Consider the following 9,202-nt stretch of genomic DNA (forward strand, 5'->3'; position numbering starts at 1 on the left):
TCATTTTATAGAGGAGGCAACTGAACCCGGAGTAAGGGAATAGATCTGTCTGAGGCCACACACCTAGGAAGAGGCCGTCGTCTGTGTAGATCACAGGTTTCCTGAGTTCAGACCCAGTTCATTCTCCTTTCATGCCACAGCGTAGCCCGTTGGCCACCCCGCTATCAGAACTCACCCCAGCAGCAGTGGTGCTGCCACTTTCCTGTGGGTGGAAGGACAGCTGATCAAAGGACGTCGGTCAGCGCCCTCCTCTAACGGGAGCCTGGAGGAGGGCGTCTCAGATAGGATTCCAGCGGCCAGTTCCACACCAGCCTCAGAGTCACAGACCTGTTTTTCCAAAAGTCCATTTGTTTCTGTCTCCTTTATCCAGCCCAAACAGCAAGGGAGACGATTTTGCTCCAACTTTCCAAAATAACTTCCCTTTGGGCTGAGACCAAGCATGTGTAGCTGCAGGCTAAGGAATATTGAGAAGTTTATGAGCCACTAAAAATAGACAGCTACAACAGAAACTTCCTCTTACTTCTGCCATTTTCCCTGCTGGCTACACAAACACAGAGGCAGACTCCCCAGTCACAGAGGGTGGAAAAAAGCATCCCATGCTCCAAGCTACAGTGTGATCGGCTGGGAAATATGTTTAAGGAAGAACATTGTCATTTCAGGAATGGGTCTGATCCAAATATTACAACTGGAAAGGAGAGGACCCATTGGTGCATCCTCTGGCCCTGAATTCTTTCTCTCACAGCCAAAGAAGGGCAGAGGCAGGAGCAATGGCAGGACTAGAGCCAACAGGTGAACGCATCGCAGGCCTCTGCCCATTTGCAGCCTCTCCTCTGTGTTTGGAATGGAAGCCAGGTTTAATCATGGTGTCAGTTCGGAAACATTCCAGAACAATTCCAACAGGGCAAATGGTGTCTTTAAGGTATGTTTGGGCTGGTTATGCTGTCTATTCCCTGCCTTCTCTTTGGACTACATCTGTACCTGGCTGCACTGAAGATTCTGGTTCACTTTATTCACTTTACAGAGTCCAGAAAACAGCCAAATTAAGAATTTTTATTAGGTCCCAATGTTCCTGGTTTCCAGCTAGCCACATCCAGTAATCCCTGAACTAGACTGCGTGGAAGTAAAGGCTGTAACTTATAGGTTTGTGTCAGTCCAGTATCTACTAAGCATGTACAGAACTCTATGTGGCAATGGGATGGAATAATAGAATCCCACCAAGAACGGAAATCAGCCCACGTGCTTAAGAGAAAGAGGTTGCAGTGGGGTGCGGTGGCTCATGCCTGTAATCCCAGCACTTTGGGAGGCTAAGGTGGGCAGATCATGAGGTCAGGAGTTCAAGACCAGCCTGACCAACATGGTGAAACCCATCTCTACTAAAAATACAAAAATTAGCCCAGCGAGGTGGCATGCATCTGTAGTCCCAGCTACTCAGGAGGCTGAGGCATAATCACTTGAACCTGGGAGGCGGCGGTTGCAGTGAGCCGAGATTGCACCACTGCACTCCAGCCTGGGGAACAGAGCGAGACTCTGTCTCAAAAAAAAAAAAAAAAAGAGAGAGAGAGAGAGAAAGAAAGCAGTTGCATGTTTGGTTCATTCTGAAGCAAATGACTTTTATGGCTTCAGTCTGTATAGCGATGCCATGAAACATCCAAAGTTATGCAAAGGAATTAAGAATAACAGAGGTCCAGAGAAGAGAAGGCATATCTTTCCTATCTACTGCATCCAGAAGGGTGAGTTGGGCCCTTATGTGCTTCTTAGGATTCCAGTTCTCCCCAAAAGGAATAATTTAAAGTTGTACCAAATGCCATCTGTGCATTTCTTGTACTTAAACTCTGTTTTATATACTCAGCAATGAACGGTGCCCCATTCTTCCTTTTTCTTTTTTATTTTTGAGACAGGGTCTCACTCTGTCACCCAGGCTTCAGTGCAGTGGCGTGATCTTGGCTCACTGAAACCTCCACATCTAGGGTTCAAGTGATTTTTGTGTATCAGCCTCAATAATACCTGGGATTATAGGCATACACCTTCACACCCGGCTAATTTTTGTATTTTTAATAGAGATGGGGTTTTACCACGTTGGCCAGGCTGGTCTGAAACTCCTGGCCTCAACTGATCTGCCCACCTTGGCCTCCCAAAGTGCTGGGATTACAGGCATGAGCCACCACACCCAGCCCATTGTCCCTATTTTTAAAGGCTTCCAGAGGGGAAAACCTTTTATTGCTGGCCATCTTAATGTTTTAACAGCTCTTTAAAAAAAAAAACAAAATAATCCTTATTCCTGACCCAAATCTCTTGTCCTGGGATTTAAATCCATTTCTTCTTGTTTTGTTCTTAGTAGAGATAGGAAACACCTGGAGCCTTTCCTGTGTTTATTGTACACGGTGTCTTGGGTTTCTCATTTTATTCTTTTTTTACTTCCTCATTCATTTCTTCTGAGTCCTCTCGAAATTCTTCATCTTCCTCTCTCATTATGAAGTCCTAAAGGAGCCACAATGTTTGGGATGGGATGCCAGTGCCCACAATATAAATATATATGTACATTATATATTAAATATACATTTATATACACACAAATGCATACATACATACAGACTGTCCCTGACTTGTGATGGCTTATCTTTTAATATTTTAACTTTATGATGGTGCAAAACCATTGCAATTTCAACAAAATCTACAGTGTTCAATAAATTACATAAGAATTCAATACTTTATTCTAAAATAGGCTTTGTGTTAGATTCTTTCACCCAATTATTGGCTAATATCGGTGTTCTGAACATGTTTAAGGTGGGCTAGCCTCAGCTATAATGTGCAGTAGGTTAGATGTATTAAATGCATTTTCATTGATAAACTCATTGTAAGTTGAAAATACTATTAAGTTAAAAAGGTATTTAATACACCTAACCTACCAAATATCATAACTTAGCCTTTTAAATCTTTTAAAAAAGATGTTTATATGCACCAGCTCATTTAAACCTTAAAACCAGCATTCTGTGAGATGGCCAAGGAGCCATTATTACTTCTATTTTGTAGCTGAGAAAACTCATGGGGTTGAAGTGAATTGCTCAGAGTCGTAATCTAAACCTAGTAAGCAGCTGTACAAGGAGCCAGGCTCACACCATCTGATTTTCAGTCAATGCAGGGCTTCTTCATGACACCTCCTCACCTTTTACCTGTCAATCTTGCACTGTAGGACTGTATGCCAGGCCCCTGTCCAGCTAGACCCAACCCCTCCCTCTCAGTTTCTCCTCTGCACCCTGTTCACACTTACGTCAGAGCCCATCGAACATTCCATTCCACTTGTCTTTTACTTCTGGAAGGCAAAGACAACATCCTACGTATCGTAGATTTCTCCTGCCTTACAGAGTGGCTTAGCCCTTTGTAGACACTCAACAAATGAATGAGTGACAAAAGCATCATAGGGAGGCAGAGAGATGGCATTTATGCTATCAGATCTACTACGATGAAGCAAATAAGCTTAATGAAATAAAAGGTACAATTACACAACTGCTTTAGAGTATTAAATGAAGCTTCCCCCATGATAATTTTTATAAAATGAGCTTTATTAGTCACAGCATATTACACGGCATTATAATATCCAAGTAATAATCATGTATTGCCATGGTTAGAAAATATTAAAAATCTGTGTAACACCAAGGTTATATGATCAACCACTTTTCACTTCAAATCCAGGAAATTCTTTTCTCATGTTAATGGTAGTCTTATTCCCCACAGTAAAATGACTCCTCCTTTCTTCCCCCATAACATTTTCAAATGGTAAATGTCTACTATATCACTGACTACATGGAAAATATTTATTGCTCACATTGATGGGTCATATTTTTATTCCTAACTTCCCACAGAAAAGCCACATAGGAGCCAGCTTAACATTTATGCAGCATAGCCATTCCTTTTGTCCCATAAAAAAACAACAGTAGATTAGAAAGTCCTAATTCTGTTCAGAGAGAGGCTTGGCTTTTAACTTCTTGATGGCTTGAGGGAAGTTAAAGTTTAGATATTCAAAACTAAACATTGAATCGATAGTTTGCATCGGAAAGCACGGTTTTAACCCAACGACTTCATATATCCAGGAAATTTCTGTTCCCTGTGACATCCTGTAAAATGGTTTTTTTCTCCGCTTGGGGGGAAAATTTGCATTAAGGCATGCATAATTAGCAAATTAAGAGCCAAGGATGAATCAATAACAACGCCTTCTCACAACTAACGAAAGTCTAAAGGACCAAGTATTTAGAATGTTTACATTTTCTTGCTATTTTTATTCCCTGTGAAAACTGAAGGGAAATAGTAGTGTTGATGTTATTACTAAAGTACTATTATGAGATTCAAAGAAGAAAGGCAAAGGCTGAGTGTTTATGTAATTATTTATGGCTTGTTATCCAAGATCGATTTTTTTTAGATCCTCCAAAGGAGAAGGGAAGCCGTTGTTTCCTGTACACAAAACTTGCTTTGTCACAATCAACAGTTTGGAGACCATAATAAGCAGTATAGGACTTACGGTTTCTCCTCCAGAAGGACCGGCTTTCTAAAGACTTTGAACTGAGCTCTTTGTGATGATCCCCAAGTTCCGTTGCTGGCAGCCATCGTGGTGCTCAATGGCACACAAGGGGAGGAAACTTCTGAGTTTCAATTCTGATGGAAGTTCAGCACTTGATTTAGACAAATCAGGCCTCAGGCTTGCTAGGGCTCAGGAGCCTGGAAAGTTGATGAGTATATGCAGATTGTAGGAAAGCAAATGAGCAGGTGAGTTGTCAGGATCCAACGTCCGGTCTTTTAAGCTAGGTCATGTGGTTCGGGTCAAAGTTCAGCAGCGCAGAATGGACAGGGAGAACCATGTAGTTCAAGTTCAGAGTTTGGGATGCACCACCCAGATCCAGAGCATTGGTTGAGGATGTGAAGGGCTGGGCATGGTGGCTCACACCTGTAATCCAGGCACTTTGGAGGCCAAGGTGGGCAGATCACCTGAGGTTGGGATTTCAAGACCAGCCTGACCAACATGGTGAAACCCCGTCCGTCTTTAAATATATATATATTTTATATATATATATATATTTTATATACATACACATAAGGATGTGAAACTGATGCAGTGGAGTGGGCAGAAATGCAGGCTTGACCTCAGCTTGCTTCTTCAGGCTTCTCTTCAACTGAACCCGCCAGCCATATTGAAGCACTTGCCACTTTTCTCAATGAGCTAAATTTTCTTTGCCTTGCGCCTTGTTTCCGGGGCTTTCCACATGCTGCCACCTCTGCCTGGAAGGTACACAATTATCCCACCCTACTCTATACACACTCGGGAATCACTTTTTATGGAAAGCCTTTCCTAATCTATGCCACACCCCAAGACTAAATTAGGTGCCCCTCCCCTTACATTCCCATGGTCTCCATAGACATACCACCAGAGTACCGCTTAATATAAAACCCTTATAGGGTTTCAACCTCTTTCCTTATTAATAGAGCACTTTCTTCTAAAGAAATCTTACTTAGAACCCAACGCAAAAGAGCAGGCGCTTTGACAAAGTGGAAGAGGGTGACCAAGGCCCTGCCTACCTGGCCCCATTGCTTATCCAAAGAAGTCACCCCTGAGAAACTTTAAGAAAAGATTAAAGGCGCTCAGAAAATGCTTTTAAAATCCCAGGCCTAATATATATATTTGCTTATATTAAAATACATAAAATACAGGCATGCTTTATTCAAAGTTGTCCTATTAAGTACTTATTTATATTAAAGTACTTACTTATATCAATACTTTTACCTAATATAGTTTTGAATTTGTATGGCATGGACACTGAGTAATCAGAAATCCACCAACTCTTAACAAGTGCAGCTGTCCAGCGCCTACTGGATGAACATAAGCATTGAACATATGCAAATTTTTATTCACTACAAATCCACTATTACTGTGTATTTTATCCAGCTGGCACATCAGCTACATTACTCCAAGTTGGACAATCATGGTTTTTTTTTTTTTTGAGACAGAGTGTCGCTCTTGTTACCCAGGCTGGAGTGCAATGGCGCGATCTCGGCTCACCGCAACCTCCGCCTCCTGGGTTCAAGCAATTCTCCTGCCTCAGCCTCCTGAGTAGCTGGGACTACAGGCACGCGCCACCATGCTCCGCTAATTTTTTGTATTTTTAGTAGAGACAGGGTTTCACCATGTTGACCAGGATGGTCTCGATCTCTTGACCTCGTGATCCACTGGCCTCGGCCTCCCAAAGTGCTGGGATTACAGGCTTGAGCCACCGTGCCCGGCCTTTTTTTTTTTTTTTTTTTTTTACACCTATTATGCCATGAATTCATAGGGAATAGGTTCCAGCAGCTCAGGCTCCTTCCCATTGGTTCTCACAAAGCGTGCTTCTCTGGGTGGAGCAGGCTGGTGCTTCAGCTGGACCCAGGTACCTTTCTCTTTGGCTTCTTTCTTTTTCTGATCATTTTCCTTCACACGTTTTAGGAAGCTACCTTGGCTCTTAGAGTGCTTGATGTGCTCAATATGCACATTAATTCTCTCGGCAAGAGTCTTGCCCTTAACTTGTTTGTTTACAACAATGCCAACAGCATGCTGGGTAACACTGTAGACCCTTCCAGTTTTGCCATGATAACATTTGTGGGGCATTCCTTTTTGAACAGTACCCATTCCCTTGATGTCTACAATATCAACTTTCTTATAGATTCACATATACGTGGCCAAAGGAACAACTCCATGTTTTCTAAAAGGCCTAGAGAACATGTATCGAGTGCCTCTCCTCTTTCCCTTTGCGTTCGTCATTTTGGCGAATTACTGGAAGATGGCGGTTCCGCCATATGATGTTAATTTTATATGCTCATATATAAAATCACCAGCTTTTGTGTCTGCCTCACCTATTAAACTGTAAGTTTCTTGAAGACAGAAACAATGTCCTATCCATCTCAGTATCTCTGACCCAAATACATCACCTGGTATGCAGTACGTAATAAATGGATGGGATGGATGGATAGATGGAAGGGTAGATGGATCAATGGATAGATCTCAGCAGATACGCAGTTTTAACACCACAGAGATTATAACAGTAGGTTCCCAGGCCTAAGCAAAGAGCCCTGGGAAAGAAGAAATCCATAGAATCGAACTGTGGAGCGACTGGGAGGCAACACCAGAAGGGCACAGTGGCAAGACTGAACCCTACGTAAGAAGGTCTCTCCTGGCCCAGACCTAGAGCTGGACACAGTCCAGGGCCCAGGGTCCTCCCAGAGACAGAGAAAATGCAACTCCATTGTACACAGTAAGATTTCCAGGAAAGTCAAGAGAGGGACATATGAAGCCTGATGTTTCATGCTTGTAAGATACTTATCTGCCTCTGACTTGAGTGGCTTTCTCAGGTCAGAGAAAGAAGATGAACAGTATGAAAGGGCTTTAAGTGGCCTGGACAATGCTGATAGTAACATAAGTTACCATGGTAGCTAATGCACACACTTCCTTCTCGATAAATAATACCTCCTTATCTGCTTTCTAAAGAAAGAATTAATGAAAGAAGAAGAAAAGAAAGCAAAGCTACACCTCCTGCAAAAGATGCCCATGTCTTGCTGCTGTTACTTTTGGGGATTCTAGCTGTTGCTTGAGAAGCTGCCATGTGATTATTTGGATCTCAAAGAGCAAACAACTCTTACTTAATAACAGATGCTGCAAAAGCCGTGCAAGGGAACATCTTAGTCTCTTTGACTGCTGTAAGGTGGAGGGCATTTTGAAGCACCAGAAGGAACTGGGAGACTCATTCAGAGTCCATTCATGATGAGGCTTGTAGTAATTATGGAAGAAGAATGGAAGTACGAAAGGCTATTTGAAATGGTTCTCTCTTTAAATTGGAGAGGATGATCTTACAATATGTTAGGATGCCATTATGTGTAGATGCTTTTACAACTTCTTTGGTAGAAACTATCTGGAATCAGAGCCCAACTAGAGATTAAAGGGCTTGGAGTAAGAGGGGGTATGAACTTACTTCTTTGTTTCATTGGTTCAGCTCCAGCCTTTCTCCTTTACAGAAATCAGACGCAGGAAGAAGACCCTCTGAGATCATCTTATGGATGCCCTGCAGGGTCAGCGCCAGTCTATTCTTTGTGTATCTGAGTGAAGTGCTTTATTCAAACAATTTTGAAAAGATTTAAGTAATGCAGCTCCCCCCAGTTCCTCTGGCAAATTTTAGTATTCACAGCCTTGAGCAAAGGTTTGGTCTTATCATTATTATTACTTTTTACAAAATGGCAGGGAGATAATGGCTGCCCATTGCTTTCAGGCCAACAACCTGAAGAATCTTCTGTTGGTAGAAATGCCACATAAGTAATAGGGGCCTCTGCAAGAGTGGGCTCCTCAGACGCCTCGGCATCAGGGGTACATCCAGGTTTTTGTGGAATAGTGAAAATTTCATTTTCTCCCTTTTCACACTTTTTCTTATATACTAGAGGGAACCATAAAGTGCTGCAAGCCCACAGTCCTCTTGCAGGGAAAAGACACCCTGCCCCGCTGCTAAGGGACAGGTCTAGGCAGGCAATGTGCAGACTGGTGAGTGTCTTTATTTATTTATTTATTTATTTATTTATTTTGAGACAGAGTCTTGCTCTGTCACACAGGCTGGAGGGCAGTGGCACGATCTTGGCTCATTGTAACCTCTACCTTCCAAGTTCAAGACTTTTCTGCCTCAGCCTCCCAAGGAGCTGAGACTACAGGCATGTGCCACCCGGCTTAGCTGAATTTTGTATTTTTAGTAGAGACGGGGTTTCATCATGTTGGCCAGGCTGGTCTTGAACTCCTGACCTTGTGATCCACCCACCTCTGCCTCCCACAGTGCTGGGATTACAGGCGTGAGCCACCATGCCTGGCCCTGGTGAATGTTTTTGCATGAAATCCAGAAGACTGTTGGTATCAAAACCAAGCCAGTCATTGTGGAGTTTGAACATAAGACATGGACTTGGGTCAAATAAGGAAGTACCAAGAGTAGAAAAGAAAGGTCTAGTGGGCGATGCATAAGGCATGAAGTACAGTTTAGAAGGCCAAGTTCCAAATGTCATTCATGAGCCTTCTTTTGGTCATCAGCCTCTATTCAGGAAATAGAATAACATGGCAGATGTTTAACATGCAGCAAAGCCATGAAGAGGCTCCCTCCCACACGGGCACATCTCGGCCTTCTGAGATTTTGCCCTTGCCACTCAGTCTGCTGCG

The 9,202-nt window shown here is 42.8% G+C and overlaps 1 pseudogene; it reads right to left on the reverse strand.

Moving 5' to 3' along the window:
• Window positions 1-6,286: 6,286 nt before the first annotated feature.
• LOC120364248 (large ribosomal subunit protein eL21-like) lies at window positions 6,287-6,801 on the reverse strand (annotated as a pseudogene).
• Window positions 6,802-9,202: the final 2,401 nt, after the last annotated feature.

Source organism: Saimiri boliviensis, chromosome 5 (assembly GCF_048565385.1).
Source record: "Saimiri boliviensis isolate mSaiBol1 chromosome 5, mSaiBol1.pri, whole genome shotgun sequence".
Classification (NCBI taxonomy): Eukaryota; Metazoa; Chordata; class Mammalia; order Primates; family Cebidae; genus Saimiri; species Saimiri boliviensis.